The 16050-nt window shown below is 36.6% G+C and overlaps 1 protein-coding gene across 6 annotated transcripts in view; it reads left to right on the forward strand.

Moving 5' to 3' along the window:
- The first annotated feature begins 9634 nt into the window (after positions 1 to 9634).
- The window catches only part of sytl5 (synaptotagmin-like 5), a 356011-nt gene continuing 349595 nt past the window's right edge, over positions 9635 to 16050 (forward strand). For 5 of the 6 annotated variants that reach the window (XM_039745076.1, XM_039745077.1, XM_039745072.1 and 2 more), the window contains exon 1: positions 9635 to 9836. The gene's annotated coding sequence lies outside the window, so the exon portion shown is untranslated. Of the gene's footprint in view, positions 9837 to 10417; positions 10494 to 16050 lie in introns of those variants that run through there. The other variant, XM_039745073.1, reaches the window with a different exon arrangement.

Raw genomic sequence — 16050 nt, forward strand, 5'->3', positions numbered from 1 at the left:
ACATAACTTTTTAACTTACAATCTGTTATGTTCTGAAATACAAATGTTTTTGAATAATCATTTTTAAAGTGGTCACTTAAATAATGAGCTTGTGTAGTCTTAAAATGGTTGTATCATTTCATATGTGGTAGAGGTTTCAATACTATACACCAAAATGAAAACTATAAGGCAAGCAATCTGATGATGTTTACAAAATCACCATTAATTAAACCAAATGATTTGTTTTAATCCATTTACATGGGAAAAGTCTTCCCTTTAATTTTTTACATAATGTACAGTTCCTTACTCTAATATCAAATAGTGTCAAGACATCACAATAGATGTATGTACAATGACACCATGGTTATGGAAAAGTGTTCATAGATGCACATACACAATGATGTCATCAATAAAAAAGCAAAAAGGGTCATTCATAACTCAAATAAAATCAATTTCTAGAAAACCAAATGTAGGAAAAGAATGAATCAAAATAAATGTATTTTGCAGAGAAAAATAAATTAAATTCTCAGAGTATCCGAACAGTTATGTTCTCCCATTATTTATTTCTTCCTTGTGTGTTTATCTTTTCTAAGCCATGAAGGGGTAGTAAAACTACAAACTATGCCAGCCTGTGTACAGTTCAGACCCCTTTACTTTCAGAACACTTTACTGTGTTACAGATTTTATTTTAGATGGATACATTTGCCACTTTTGCTCACCAATCTAAATTCAATAACATGAAATAGCAAAGTGAAAACACATTTATAAAAGGACCTCTCTGTAGTCCTCTGCAATAACACTGGGGTGAGGCAAACCTACATTTTTGAGAAGATGAAGCTTAAACTTTATGGGGACCCCTTCGCAACCAGCAAGGAGGTCTGAGTAACCACTGTTATTTTCTTCAATAGGTGTGTTCCACAACAGATCACCACATTTTTTTAAATATTTAACTGCTGCATCTCAGATTTTGGTTAAAATTGCTGTACTGCGTTATCTCAAATGTCAAACTCACTAGTGTAAATACAAATATCCTATGCCTAATAATTTTTAAGCTATGGAGGAATAAAATTAAAGTTATTTCTGGGGCCCCTCCAGGATTAGGGATCCAGAAGCTTAGGCTTCAATAGTTTCATAGTAGATCTGCCCCTGGGTGAGGCACAAATCAGTGCAAGGGTATAAAACCATTTCTAAAGCTTTGAATGTTCCCATGAGCAAGTGGCCTCAATAGTCTCTTCGTAGAGTTGGCCAGCTGGCCAAATCGAGTAACTGGGTAAGAAGGGCCTTTGTCATGGAGGTGACCCAGAACTCTTATATTACTGTAACAGATACTCAGAAGTCCTCTGCTGAGATGGGAACCAGACAGAAGGACAATCATCTCAGCAGCACTCCTATCAATCACACATTCATGTAAGAGTGGCTCTTGGTATTTGCCAAACAATATTTAAAGGACTCTGAGAGCATAAGGAGAAAAAAAAATTCTCTGATCTAATGAAACCTTTGAGTAACTCCAAGAACTGTATCTAGCAAAGATTAAGCACTGTTCATCACTTGCCTAATGTCATCCTTAGAGGGAAGCATGGTAGCATCAGATCAGGTTATGTGGGCGCTTACCAGCTTCGGGGACAGTGATACTTGTCAGAATTGATGGAAAGATGAATCCAGCCAAAGACAGATATTTCCTTGAAGATAACTTGCTGCAAAGTGTATGCAACTCTAGAAAGCTGTGATGGTTCACCTCTCAGCACAATAATAACCTGATGCATACAGCTATGATAACACTAGAGTGTCTTCAAGACAGGTCTCTGAAAGTCCTTTAATGGTCCAGCCAAAGTCCCATAGTACATCTGTGTATAGAACTGAAGATTGCAGTTTACATACGCTTCCCATTAAGTCTAAGGGATCAAGAGAAAATCTGCAGGGAGGAATGAGAAAAATTCCCAAATCCAGGTGTGCAAAGATTATAGAGACCTACCCAAGAAGACTTGAAGCTGTAATTGCTGCCATAGGGGCTTCGACAAAGTAATGAATTAAGCGTCTTAACACTTTCATGAATAAGAGATTTCAGCTGTTGATTTTTGATAAATATGCAAATCTTTCCAAAAACATGTTTCACTTTGTCATTATGAGTTACTGAGCTTAAGTTAAAGGGCATCAATTTCAAATTACTCCATTCAAAAATAAATCTATAACACAATCAAGTGAAGGGCTCTGAATACTTTCTGAATCCACTCTGCATACTATACATATTTTACACATACTCTATGTGTTACTGTAGGTGGATCAGTTTTTTCTAAAGCTATTCCAATTTCTTAAAATATAAAAAAAAACATATTTGTAAGATTTAAATCAATATGTACTGCTCCATTTCTATTCAGTGGTGTTTCATAGTATCTAAATGCTGTTCATTGTCATTATAATTACTAATGTACTCCCTGTGGTGTTTTTGCATATTATCAATGACTTCATTAACTTGCTCCTGCTGAAGCTGTACAGATTTGAATGTTTCATAAATAGAGTGTAATTGGCAAGCACACAGATACCTTGTAGCTTGTATTGGAAACTCTCTTCATGTGTCTTAGCAAATCTGGCACAACTGACAGCAGGGATATTTTTCAATATAACCATTTAATTAGAGTTTTAAATGTTAATTTATTTATTACTACTACACATTCTAACAACTGTACGCTCTTATTTGTGTCTATTCATAATTCTGAATTTATGATTCAAATGTAAGTAACATTTTACAATCTGAAGACTAATATAAAAGAGCTGTGGAACTGACTTTAAAGTATAATGGATTTAAAAGATTTCAGATATTAATATATAAACCATTAACTGGAGACTCTATATTGTATGCATGTGGAAAGAAAGCAGTTTAGTTGGAGAAAAGTTTTTAGAATTCTTCTGAAGCTCCAAATGTATCTTTACATCATGTATGATATATTCTAGTGTATTCTATTCATTACTAAAATATTCCATCTAACATAAATATTGTATTAGATTTAAAAGTATATGCAGTACATGTAGTAGCAAAAATAACCCACCAGAGGGAGAATAATAAGCATGAATAAACCATTCAAAAACCAAAAAAAAAAGAAAACAAACAAAATTTTCTTTCAATATGGATAACTGATTAAAAATTAAGTCTACTGGATGAGACATTACGATGTGTCCTCCTGAAACCATTGTATGAAGTATCATTAATTGTTGATTTCCTGTTCTTCCTGTAGCTTTAAATGTAGCAAAACCAGTACAGAAAATAAAAGGAAGCATCTTAGCACCCAATCATTCAAAAGGCTATTTTAAATGTTTTTTTATGGCTACAGTTGAATAAGCTCCGGCTTAATAATGTTTTTTTTACTTTATTTTGATTTGGTGTCTTACCAAACACACTATAGTTACATTCAAATTGGGGCTACACTTGTATTCAGTATTAGATAAACTATTATCTTTATAACAGTATTAACAACATAGACCATTACATTGTACTTTATGGAACAGAGCAAACTGAAGTGCAGTATAAAAAGTACATACATACCAGCTCTTTAAAAAGTTAAATACCAAATAAAAGTGCAGAACACACAGATACTAAAAAACTAGGAAGTATACTTTGCAGATTTCAACAGTGTGTCTTAAACACAGAGCTTTAAAAACTTAACATAATCACTATACAAACTTAAATAGAAGAATACAAGTCAAAAGTTATACAAAGTTACAGCAGCAAATTAAGTGTTAGAATCAGAATGGAAATTTTTCAGCTAGTTGTTCAAATTAGTATGATAACCTTCAGTTATTAATTGTCATTTTCCGTAAGTAGTATCTACTTTCTTAACAACTGATTTAATTGGGAACGAAGCCCAGAACACGTTTCTGCAAACAGACTGTTTAAATGAATTTGGCATGACAGATTTAAAAGTACTAAAACTTAACAAAAAACATAAAGGTAAATATACACATCTGTGGCTTTGTTAAACGTGAAACTGCCTCCTTTTTCATGTAGGGCAGCTTGGCCAAGATACTTTCATACTATCACCTGCTATCATTTATTGTGTATAAATGAACCATAACTTTCAACATAACAGCATTATGTAACAATCACACAACTCCATCACAGGACTCACTCATACACAGCTTCACTCACATTGAGGCCAATTTGGAATCACACATTTATCTGCACGTCTTTGGGAATGAGGGAAGAAAACCAGAGTACCTGAAGATCAAACTCAAAGGGTTAGTTGTAGTATACCTGAGACAGTATTGTATTAGATTCAGATCAAGACCAGACTACATTGTACGGTACCTACAGACTACATTGTATGGCACTTACAGACTTTCTTCAGATTAAACTGCTGTTTCAGTGAACAATGGAACAATGTCAATACCAGCTTTAATTAAATTGTAGCTAGTCTTGTTTTATTCTAGTGTTTCTCCCCAGATTCCTCTGCTGGATATCTGATTGCCCATTAACGGTGGCATGCTTACAGTTAACATCTCACTCTCTACCTGTATGTTTCAAATTCTTATAATATGCATATATAAATATTTCCTTGCATCAACTGTCTTTTTCTGTGTTAGTGTTTTATCACCATCCAAATATAAATTTTAATGGCACATTTGTGCATTTTCTTGCCTGTGACAGTCTGTCTGATGCATATAGGATTCATTTTGCAATATTACCCAGCATACTAAGTCTGTTAAACCTGCTCACAAGGTGGTCTATTAGTAATAATAGTAAATTTAATTTATATAGCACCTTCCTCGTGTTCAAGGCACTTACTTTGTTTTTCTTCTACGACTCCATGAAGCACACTGCAACTGTACTTAATCTTAGTCTTAGTCCACTGTTAATCTGCAGCTCTGAAGCACACTGCTACAGTACTAAACCTGAAAGTTAGTCACGTTACCTTAAATATGTACTAAGCTCAGATCAGCATGGAATCCTCACCAGTTAACAGCACACACTGGCACTAACCCATAGTGACAAGGGGAGAACATGCAAAAATGCTTGACTTGTGAATGTCACAACAAATAACTACTATTTTAAATAGCATCCTTGCTAGTGTAGGGCTGCTAGCAACCTCTGTGTAGATCTAAACTCCACCATCAGTCTTTTGTAATTATAATTAAAGATACATAAAACAAATTAGTATTAAGACTTTTTGCTATGTATTTTTTGTCCTTGACTTTTTTGTCTTAATGTTTCTGGTATTTTTGGCCACTGCCTTTCTATTCACCTAATATTTAACCATCTCCTTTTTGATTCTCTCATCACCTGGTTCTTCACACTGTTTTTCTTACATCTAGGAAACCTTTCTCACTAAGAAATTCATGCCAGGAACAAACCTTGGATGAGGCAGTAAACTATTAAATCAACTCTCAATTCTCATTTTGTATAGCACCATTAAAAACCTGCACCATCATACAAATTGAACAATGCAATTTCAATAAAGCTGTTTCAAAATTGTGTTGAACATCATGCCCTATTCAATTTCTTGTTAACTATGTTTAAAAATGGCATGACAGATTTTATTTAATTTTTTTAATCACAGGATTGTTTTACCCTGCTTGCCTTAGGTCTGATTATTTATTAGCTAAAAGGTCACTCAAGAAGAGTTGAAACTAATGTAAATGACAGAAATTAATTCATAAAAAGTTGCTTTGGCTAAATTTGAACAGACTAAAACAAATAAGAGATTTAAATTGCAAATCAACTAAAATGATTAAGAATTATGTTGAACTTGCATTACTTCTATATTAGTATTCCTTATGAAAATACTGAGTAGATTATTTAATATCTTTTTAAAATATTTTAGCATCTTACAGTTTCAATACAGATTTCTTGGTCTGAATCCTGCCTTGTTTTGTGATACAGCATTTAGAAAATAGAGCTGTCATCCCCAAAAAATTAGATTATCTTAATTAGTCCATTGCTGTTTACTCAAACTAATTAATTGAAGATCACTCAAAACCAGGCATAAAGGCAAAAATATAATAAAGAAAATGCCAAGCAATATTGTTCTACCACTAATTGGAAAAAAATAAAGAAAAAAATAGAAGGTTTAAAAGATAGTAAAACAAAAATTAAAGATAAAAAATTTGCACTGAAGTCAAAGAATCGAATGATCAAAACAAAACCAGAATAACAAAGCCTTATATATCAAACAAAGACAATGTCAAAGTAACATGCAAAGTTCTAATAGGAAGTATTTAAAACTCAATCTCAGCACCATTAAAGTTTAGTTTTCTTAGAGAATCCGAAATCTTGAATGCTAAATGTAGTGTGTTGACACCTTAAAATATACCTCCATAAGATAATGTCACACAATCCATATTTTTAGGGTCCACATGGTAGCAACAGAGCTCCATCTCTATCAACAAAACACATGAAATGGCAGTACCCAAGGTAAACAAAAATTGCAACCAAAATATATGCTTTTTGCATTTTGGACAGACCTGGTGAAAGTGCAGAAATTATATTCATTGGATGCTTACAAAAAAGACAAAAAGGTTCTCCTGCATGTTAAAATGTTGTTAGCTTTCAGGTTTTTGCCTTTTCATGAAATGCCAGCTGCTTTTGAAGAGTCTGACAATAGTTTCCCACCAGATCTTAGAGGCATGGAAATAGGAATGGGTAATAGATGGGCTTATCTGGCATACCAGATGAAATTCTTCTTCTGGTATGTACTTAAAAAATGTATTGCAGCTGTTCTAAAAATAAGTGGAAAAACTGCAAACATAATTAAATATAAAACACTTCCTTTCAAAAAATTTGCAAGTCACTGCATGCAAAATGAAATGGGAAATGTAATTCTATGTTGGTTTTTAATTGTATTGAATGTAATGTGTTTATTTAAAGACTTGCATATGAACTGTATGTAATAAATAGATCTGTCCATTTAAGAATATTGACCAGATTTATTTGTCAATTGGTAAGTTATTATTGGTAAGTGTCATGGTCTGATGACTTATTTTTTCTGCTTGTTTCTTGAACTTCATGCAAAAAATCATACAAATAAACTAGAGTTTTAAAACCCTAACAATTTATTTTTAATAATTTAATTACATTTAATTAATTTGTTATTTTTAATGATGGTAAAAATTACCATGTGCTCTAGTGATCCAATTCTGTTTTTCTTATGAGCGTTATAATTTTCTGGCATGAGATTTTCTGCCAGTTGTCAGAGGGCATGTCTTGAAATCATGTTGTATGTCATCATCTGAGCAATCATGTTTTTGCTGGCTCCACACTGGGATAGTATATACAAGATTACAGATTTGTCCAAACCTTATAGTGATTGTTTCTTTGTTGTTTTGTTAGTTCTGGTACGCAAATTACTACTCTGCTTTTTGACTATGATTTCAGTTTAGCACTTTGGTGCTGGTTACTTGTTGGGTTTTCATGCATATGCGTCAGAGGATCACTTCCCAGGCTCACATAAGGTATGTGGTATCACGCCGAGTTGAGAAGAGGCGCTTACGCTAACAGTCTTGTCTCCTTTGTCCCAGTACTGAACACCTGAGAAAGAGAAAGAAAATGAGTCCCTGAAAGAGAACTGATTCAAGAGCGCCTAGGTGTGTGTGTGTTTGTTACAGTTTTCCCTTTTTTGTTAGAATTAAATGGGGTTTTGCACAGTTAGCACCCCAAACATTTGGCTTTTGCCCTGCCTCACAGTTCACCCTGCTACAATGTTTAAAGCCTGCAATTTGAAACAAGGAAAAAAGATAGGAAAAAGTGATTTTTTGTAATGTGTTTGTTCTGTGGTGGCTTGAGCGGGTGAGAAAGAAACAGGCTTTAACCACTTCAAGTGAGAAAGGTGAATACCTGCTATCAGCTCCATTTTAGTAGCAGAGCATTAGCAAGCATGTTAATGGATTATGAGTTACATTTCAGTCTGAAAACTTATATTATGCCTCTCACAAGAAATCTTTTTCTTTTTATATTAGTAATACCTTATATAATTTGCATCCAGAGTAAAGAGACACCTGGGAATTGTCATCTGAGATTACATGAAGACTGTAGTAACCCACCCAGGTTGTATAATAGTTTACAGTGCTTATATTTACTGCTATTGCTATTGATGCAAATAATTTAACTTAATTTTTAAGTAAAAGCTTAAACTCAATGTCTCTGTCTGAATTGCTAGTATGACCAAGAGCTAGATTGATTATTCCTTGTCTAACTGTGGTCGCTTAAAGGATAAGCTTGGTATTTTTCAAGTTGAAATTATTTCTTCACAATCATGGTATTAATAGCTTTTTCAATTACCTATGGACCTGTGTATCCATTGGTGCCTTTTAGCTGCAAGAACAGAGAAGGACTTTTTAAATTTTATAAAACAACACTTCAATTTTATGTGGCAAATTAATATATACCATGATTGTGAAGAAATAACTTTGCCTTAAAAAATACTAAACTTAACTTGCAAAGTAACTTGTGAAATATCCCAAAATAACTTGTGAAGTAACAGTAGTCAGCAAAGACAGTCCCAGTTAGTAATCAGCCTCCCATTAAAGGTCCATATGGTTGAATACACAGGGTACAATACTAACAGTGAGAGTGGTAAGAGATCACAGTTGTATAGCTAGTTGTATCATTTCCTTGTATCTCCCACTAAGAGCAGAACCTAAGAGAGTAGCCTGTAACTTTTGTGCTAGGTAAATGTCACAGTTGATCTTGTAACATGAAGAAAAGTGCCTCACGATAGCTTGCTCTGTAAAGGGCCATTCCATGGAATAAAGAATGATTTGATTGATGAATGGTTGGACTGACTGATTTATTTATTGACTTGAGCCTTTGGAAATTATTTATATGCCTAGGTAGCCTTTGACATGGCTTTATACAATCAGATAAGCTGTTGCACTGGCTTATGTGACCATTTGCCCTCAAGCATTGTCACAGTCTGATTAAGCACTTTTTAAACTTTGATGGTTTTCTCTATGACAAATTGAATTGAGGCGGTATTGCCGTTTGGATCCAATTATAAATACAGGTGTTTCTGTCTTTAACATTTTGTTGTTTTATTTTTCAGTCAGGTCAACTTCAGCCACCCCTTATCTAATTTTGGGTTTTGGTTATCTTTTGACACTAATCTGTTTGTTAATAATGTATGCCATGTATTATCTGTTGGTTTCAGAGTCTGACTGGATTTAGACCCTACTGTATGTTTCATTATATATTTTTTTTGTGGTTAAGTTTAATCATTGGTTTCTTTATATGACTATTTTTGCTTTTTCTAAAGGCATTGATTGTGTTAAGTTTGTTCACTTGCTTCTAAAGCTTAAATGTTAATGAATAACTTGATTTAAAGCAGATTATACTTGACGTTAGTTAGGAAGTCAGCAATTGCGTGAATATGGGGAATAATTAACATATGAAATATATATATATATATATATATATATATATATATATATATATATATATATATTCACAATTTACCAGTTAAATCACGTTTCCTTCTGTAGAGGTCGTTAAGCATCTTTCAATAAAATAATTATTTGTTACCTACATTTAACAATTATTTGTTATCTACATGCAGTACCCTTGTTGTAATTCGGTTCGCAGAGGTTCCTCTTTGTAGGCTGCGGTGCCCAAGAAGATGCGCTCTGCTGTCTCTTGGTCGCCTCGCCCCGCCCCTTCGGCAGGCGCTGCTGCTGACTGCTTACCGCAGGCAGAACACTCGGTTTAAGCGAACGTGGTAGTTAAGACAACACACAGCACGAGAGGAGTACGGGCTTAGAAGCTGACAACAGACGGTGGCAACACCATCTACCTGCTGGCCTTCGAATTTTCGGAAAAAAAAATAATCACAAGACGGGACCTCTGTATGAGTTTTTATTAAGGAACTACATCCAAGGTAGGAAAGATACGGATCAGTAGGCACATGGAATCTTTCTGTTTATGCAAGCGCGTTGGTTGCTGAAGCTGAGACCTGCAAGGTGCCGTGGAAAGTGATGTGTCCTTATCCTCGATACATACTCGTGTTCTATAAATTATACAGAGGGAGAGCATGTGGATAGACCGACCCGTGCTGATTCTGTTGTATGTAAAGTAAAATGGGAGATGTGAAAACAAAACCCGATTACCGACTTGAGTGCCGCGAGGTTTTGGGGGAGCGTACGGCTGTACAAAGTTAGCCGCTGCCTTGCTTGCGTTGCGTGCCGACTTACAATATTGTTAGAAAATAAAAGTAGCTTCGTCAGCACACACAACAAAAATGTGTTCATCTTCTCGTTCGCTCGGAGGAAAACCAGTGCAGTAAAACTGCGGTTGCAAGAAATTAAAACTTCGCCCTCACGTTGAGATGAATTGCATGCGCAGTGTTTCTTGTTTATCATTCATCACGAAGACGGGCAGTTTAGGCTAATTGGCGAGTGTTAATTGAAACGTTGTGGGTTTCACATGAGGGTGCCCATGGATGAATTTACACTCAGTTTTGTTTCCTAACTTGCGCCCAGTGCTGCTGGACCCTGAACTGGACAAAACAAAACTGGATAAGATATAAACGCGCGAGGTGAGACTGTTTTTTTTTTTTTTAAATCTGTTAATTGCAACGAGGTGTAGTGATAATTATTTGCTGCACTTTACAGAATCATAGTTACTACAGACTGCATTAATAAGGGGTCTGCGAGAACAGCAATGCAGTGCTTTATCGCATTCTGGAAAAAATGCATGCATGTTCAGTACATGATGTGCTGGCTGCAGGTGTTATTAGTACTGCAACCTCAGAGCGCTGCCTCTATAATGATAGCTCAGCCACATTCAGTGTGGAGTTTGCTAGATCTCTCTATGTCGATTTCCATTCAAATCACAAACACTCGTTTTTTGGCGACTTGAAGTTGGCTCAGTGTTAGTTACTTTGTGTCCAGTGAGGGACTAACTGGTTTCCCTTCCTGACCCAAGTCCTGCCTGTGCCAGATATTATGCTGATAGGCTTTGAACCCAAGTGACCTTTCATTGGAATATGAATATACTGTACAAACACATTGGAATATTGTTTAAACATAACATCCTTTTGAGTTGCCATGCAGAAGGTCCATGAAGTATCATGGATAAATCATGTTTCATTTAAACATAATCACAGTCCAAAGACATGCAGGTTAGGTGCATTGGCAATCCTAAATTGTCACTAGTGTGTACTTGGTGTGTGTGTGTGTGTGTGTGTGTGTGTGTGTGTGTGTTTGCCCTGCGGTGGGCTGACACCCTGCCCGGAATTTGTTCCTGCCTTGTGCCGTAAACTGGCTGGGATTGGCTCCAGCAGACCCCCCTGACCCTGTGTTAGGATATAGTGGGTTGGACAATGACTGCCTGACTATATATCTCCAAATAATGTCCAAGTATTAAATTACAGTTTACACAGGCACATATTCAACAGATAGTGGTCAGGTGACTTGCTTTTTAGAGGTTTGAACTTGTAAAAATGAAACATTTTGTCTACTACACAGCATTGCCAGCATGTTAAACACAGAAGTAATGTAATTAATAATATTTGATTCCAAAATTAGTATTAATGAAATTATCAGTTGAAGCAGAACTGCACCTCATGACATGGCAGAAGGTAGTGTGACTCAATGAAAGTGACTTTTTTTGTGTTTTCACTGTACCAGTTTAGCATCACAGGTGTAGCAAGCTATTGTGTAGTTTGAATAGGCTGCTTGAGGGGTCATGTTTATTTTGTATTTTGGAACTATTGTATGTGTTATCTCAGATATATGCCTGCCCTTCCAATTTAGTCTTGCTTTGACATATGTAACCCATAATAATATGAATGCTTTAAAAGTAAAGCGTGTCTTAAGGAAATGTGAACTTCATAATTAATTTCACATAATGCATAAGTGCACATTAAATTATCATGTTTTATGCAAAGTTGTTTAACTAGTAGAACATGCGACCTTCAGTACTCCAATAAAAGGCAATTGAAAGGGGTGTAGTCCACCACTATAATGATAAATCTGAATATGAATTTTAAACGTATAGGTAATGGGTGACAAAGACAAGGGAGTATTTGACACTGAATATGTGTTTGTGTGGTCTTCAAATAAAAGGGAATGTAAAAGGTACACAGGCATTGTAATGTGGAAGTCCAAAATGAAATAACAATAAAATTCCCAGTGTTAAAGTAACCTTTAAAATGTATATATATAGAAGAGCTGACCCAAATATACACTTCAAGTGTTAAGTTAACACTAATGAATTTGCTATGTAAGTATTTTATGGAAAAAAGAAAAAAGCATGGATTTGACAAAGCAATACAAGAATGTGATGGAATATCATACCAGAAGCTTGAGGTATTGTGTGTTATAATAGATTTAGTCTTGTGAAAAGGGAGTAGTTAAGGATATCACCAAATGTAGTATTTGTTAATACTGTAAAGTAATTTTGATACTGATACATTGAAAGTAACAAAATGGCCAGAAAGTTGTCATGAAAGGCAAAAATTGTACTGAGTTATTCTATAGGTAATTTGAATAAATGTCTAACAACCAAAAATAGTAAAGTTATTAATTTCTTTTACTCAGTGAAAAGTGAAGTCTTCTCTCGGTCTGTCGCTATCACATTCATGAGCTGTAGATGAATTTGGGGTCCACTCTATTCTCTGTTGCTTTTCCAGGGAAAGTGATAATATCTTTTAGTATTTGTGGCGCTGAACATAAAGAAAGAAATATGTTTCCATTTTGGTAACATTATCTTTTGGTTTCCCCCAGAAAAATAATGCCCCCCAGTGAGGACATAGCCAACCAAAGTTGGCCACATAGTGTTCATGTAATAAATATTGATATGGGGCTGTAAAAGCTGTGTTCATAATTGGGCATGAGCAAACAGAGGTTAAAGTATCTGTTTCTATCCATGGAGATTTGCGAGATTGTTTTGTTGTGGTCTTCGTGGGTACTGGGGGTTCAGTCTTACCTGTTGATGCCCCACATTGTCAGCATGTTTCTCTATGGCTCAACATACCAGTGTACATCTTGCTTTGACATGTGGAACAGCATCATTTAGTATTATGGTCTGTCATTAGTCAGCGTTGAATTGTCTTCTCCATTTTGTTTGCTGGCACTCAGTGTGTTAGTTGCTGTTGGTTTTTTTGTGGCATTTCTGTGTCTGCACATTTACAGTATGATGATGTAGTTGATGGTCAGTAGATGGCACTGATTTTCTTCTCGTTGTTTTGTGTGCTTGTTTTGAGCATTGAGTTTCACAGGGAGTGTGTATGATTGTGACCATCAAGACTCGCATAAACAGAGTCACACTGTGGAGGGCGCCATTACTTTGGTTGAGAGGAGAAGGTAGTAAGGATTTGGGTCAGGTAAACAATTGTCTGTGTCACATGAGTGTTTAAGATGATTACTCTGTTTGTGTAGTGCAGGATGTTGTCAGCACCTGTCGTCATGTATCATATCCTGCCCAAGATGTGGCCTAAAGGTATTTTGGAGCAGGTTTTGCCTGCAGCTCTCGCAAAAGAAACCACTCCCAGTCACTCTGCCTAGATTATTGTTGGGGTCTCCAGTTGTCAAAGCTGGTTTTGTGTCCGACCTGCAGCATCCTTACTCAGCTGTACTTGACATACCAACAATGAAGGATGTTGCATGCCTGTCAATGTCATCTGGGGACATGTACATATTAACAAAGGCTTAAATCGCAGTTGGTATTGGACTGCAAGTGTAATTGTGGGATTGTGTGTGTTCAGTCATCTGTACCACTTGTGACAGGTGTGTGTGAGTTAGCACACTGGGACGCTTGGCTGTGGATATCTTGTGAGCTGTGGCATGCTGCTACGTCTCTGCCAGTTATGTGAGGGACTTGAAATGGAATTCGTGTCATAGCAGCAGTGTTCTTGGTTGGCTGTACTTGTGAGTTGCACATTGGCATACATGGCCATGCATATCCAGTAGTGCTGGCTGTGCCTCTGCTTTCGTACCAGACGTGAGAGGCATTTGAGGTCCAATTTCATTCCTGCTGTCTTATGATCGCAAAACCCATGGGCTGAGCTGCATGTTTCTTAAATTAAGCTGGCGAATGAGACCAGGATTAAGTTTCAAAGGCCAGAGTCAGGGACAGACCTTACAATCTTTATATATAATTCACTAAGGCAAGACAACCATGGAAAGCACGCCGGAAGGGGCGTGGATTCACTGAGCCGCCGACAAGTAAGACACCTATGGCGCACGCAGGAAGGAGCCACGCCCACCAACTCCTGGCACCTCCGAGCCACATTGTTCATAGAGGCATGTTTCTCGCGGAGGTGAATCGCCATATGCAGCATGTAAAACGGTTTGCGAGTGGTATCCCATGGGATCCTTAAAACAATCCTTTACAACTGAGGTTAAAACACAATGAAGTAAGCAGTCTTTAAAAACTGAGTTTTCGGTTACGATGCATGACTGGGTGCACCATAGCAAACTGTTTTACACGCTACATACAGCAATTCGCATCCGTGACAAACATGTGTCTTCTTAGATGCTCCTGCAGGAAGACGGAAATTCTACGTGAGTCACAGGTGCATCTGGACTGTGCAAAGATGACAGCGACTCAAGTGACGAGTTGGAGGTGGGCACATGAGCGATGGCGGTCCGCCAGTTTTCAGTCACGGACGATTGTGTGTTGGTTTGTTCTGTGCATTGTTACAATGTTGCTTTTCTTGCTGATGTATTACATAACCGATTTTTCAAATGTTAATTTTCTCCCTGTGCTTAAAAATCCGGCCTGATTATGCGGCGTATGGTACGCCGCGGGTTGGCTAGTTTTATATATATATTGTAAAATAGATGTGTGTATATATATATATATATATAAAATAGTTCATTCTAGCCTGGAAAGTAACTTAAACCATTTTCATATAGAACCTCAAATATGCGTGTGTTTATTTAGTTATTGACTCCAAACTGCCCCTGTGTAAATAAGTGTGGGTGTGGATCCTGAGTTGGTTTGTCATGTGGTGAGTTCAGCAATGCACTGTATCAGAGCCTATCCCTCTCTTTGTATAACTTTATGGTGGGCTGAAAGCCAGTAAATATTTGGTTCCTGGTTTGTTTCTGATTCTGTTGGTTATTTAGATTTAATTATGTGGGCTTAAATATAAAAGGATGGAGGGACCATATAATGAAAGTGTATACGCGTACAAAATGATAAGACAGAAATCTTAATGGCAAAGTGGCAGTGGAGGAGAGGCAAACTAAGTCTGTGTAATGTGACATTTAGTGAAAATTAGTATTGGGGCACATGGAAAGTTTCCAAGTGTCTGTTTAATATAAGAAAATTTTTTAACAGGCAATGTGCACAAAATACAACAGATTGTCCTGGCATAATTGTAACATGCTATATAGGTATGTTTCTAAGGATAACAAAACATACTGTAAATGTATATCATAATTTTTTCTGAGTGAAGTATTGTTTTCCTCTTTATTTAACTGTGTTTAAGTCGTGTATTAGGAAAAGACATGCTATACTTACTGAAATAACACATTTTGACCCTCAAACAACTTTCTTTCTTTCTTTCTATAGTTGATTGGCAACACTTAAATGTTGATGCTACAGGACACTCGTAAGCCTAGACACTTAGACTCCTCACTCAGACTTTTGAGAGCCACCATCATAGGCTCCTTAATGATCACAGTATTGTCAGTAAAGTCAAGATCAGTGAATCTCTCTTCACCAACAGATACCCCATGACCCTGCCCAACACCCAGTCCATGCAAGCATTGGACAGAGTAGGAACAAGAACACGAACCCAAGAATCAACTGGGAAAAACGCAGAGGTTCTGCCTACACTCTGCACAGCATTCAAAGTACCAGTGTACAGGCCAGCCATGATATCCAGTAACTTTGGGGAGATCCTGTGAAATCAGAGGATGTAGGGCCCTTAGGCCACCCTCATGAAGTCTGTTTGTGGTTGTTTGGTCAGAGACATTCAGACCAGTGGCCTGCTGGAGGTCATTTTGTAGGGCTCTGGCAGTGCTCATCCTGTTCCTCCTTGCCCAAAAGAGGAGATACCGGTCCTGCTGATGGGTTAAGGACCTTTTACAGCCCTGTCCAGCTCTCCTAGAGTAACAGCCAGTCTCCTGGAATCTCCTCTT

The sequence above is a fragment of the Polypterus senegalus genome, chromosome 2 (genome assembly GCF_016835505.1).
Source record: "Polypterus senegalus isolate Bchr_013 chromosome 2, ASM1683550v1, whole genome shotgun sequence".
NCBI classification, from domain to species: Eukaryota; Metazoa; Chordata; class Cladistia; order Polypteriformes; family Polypteridae; genus Polypterus; species Polypterus senegalus.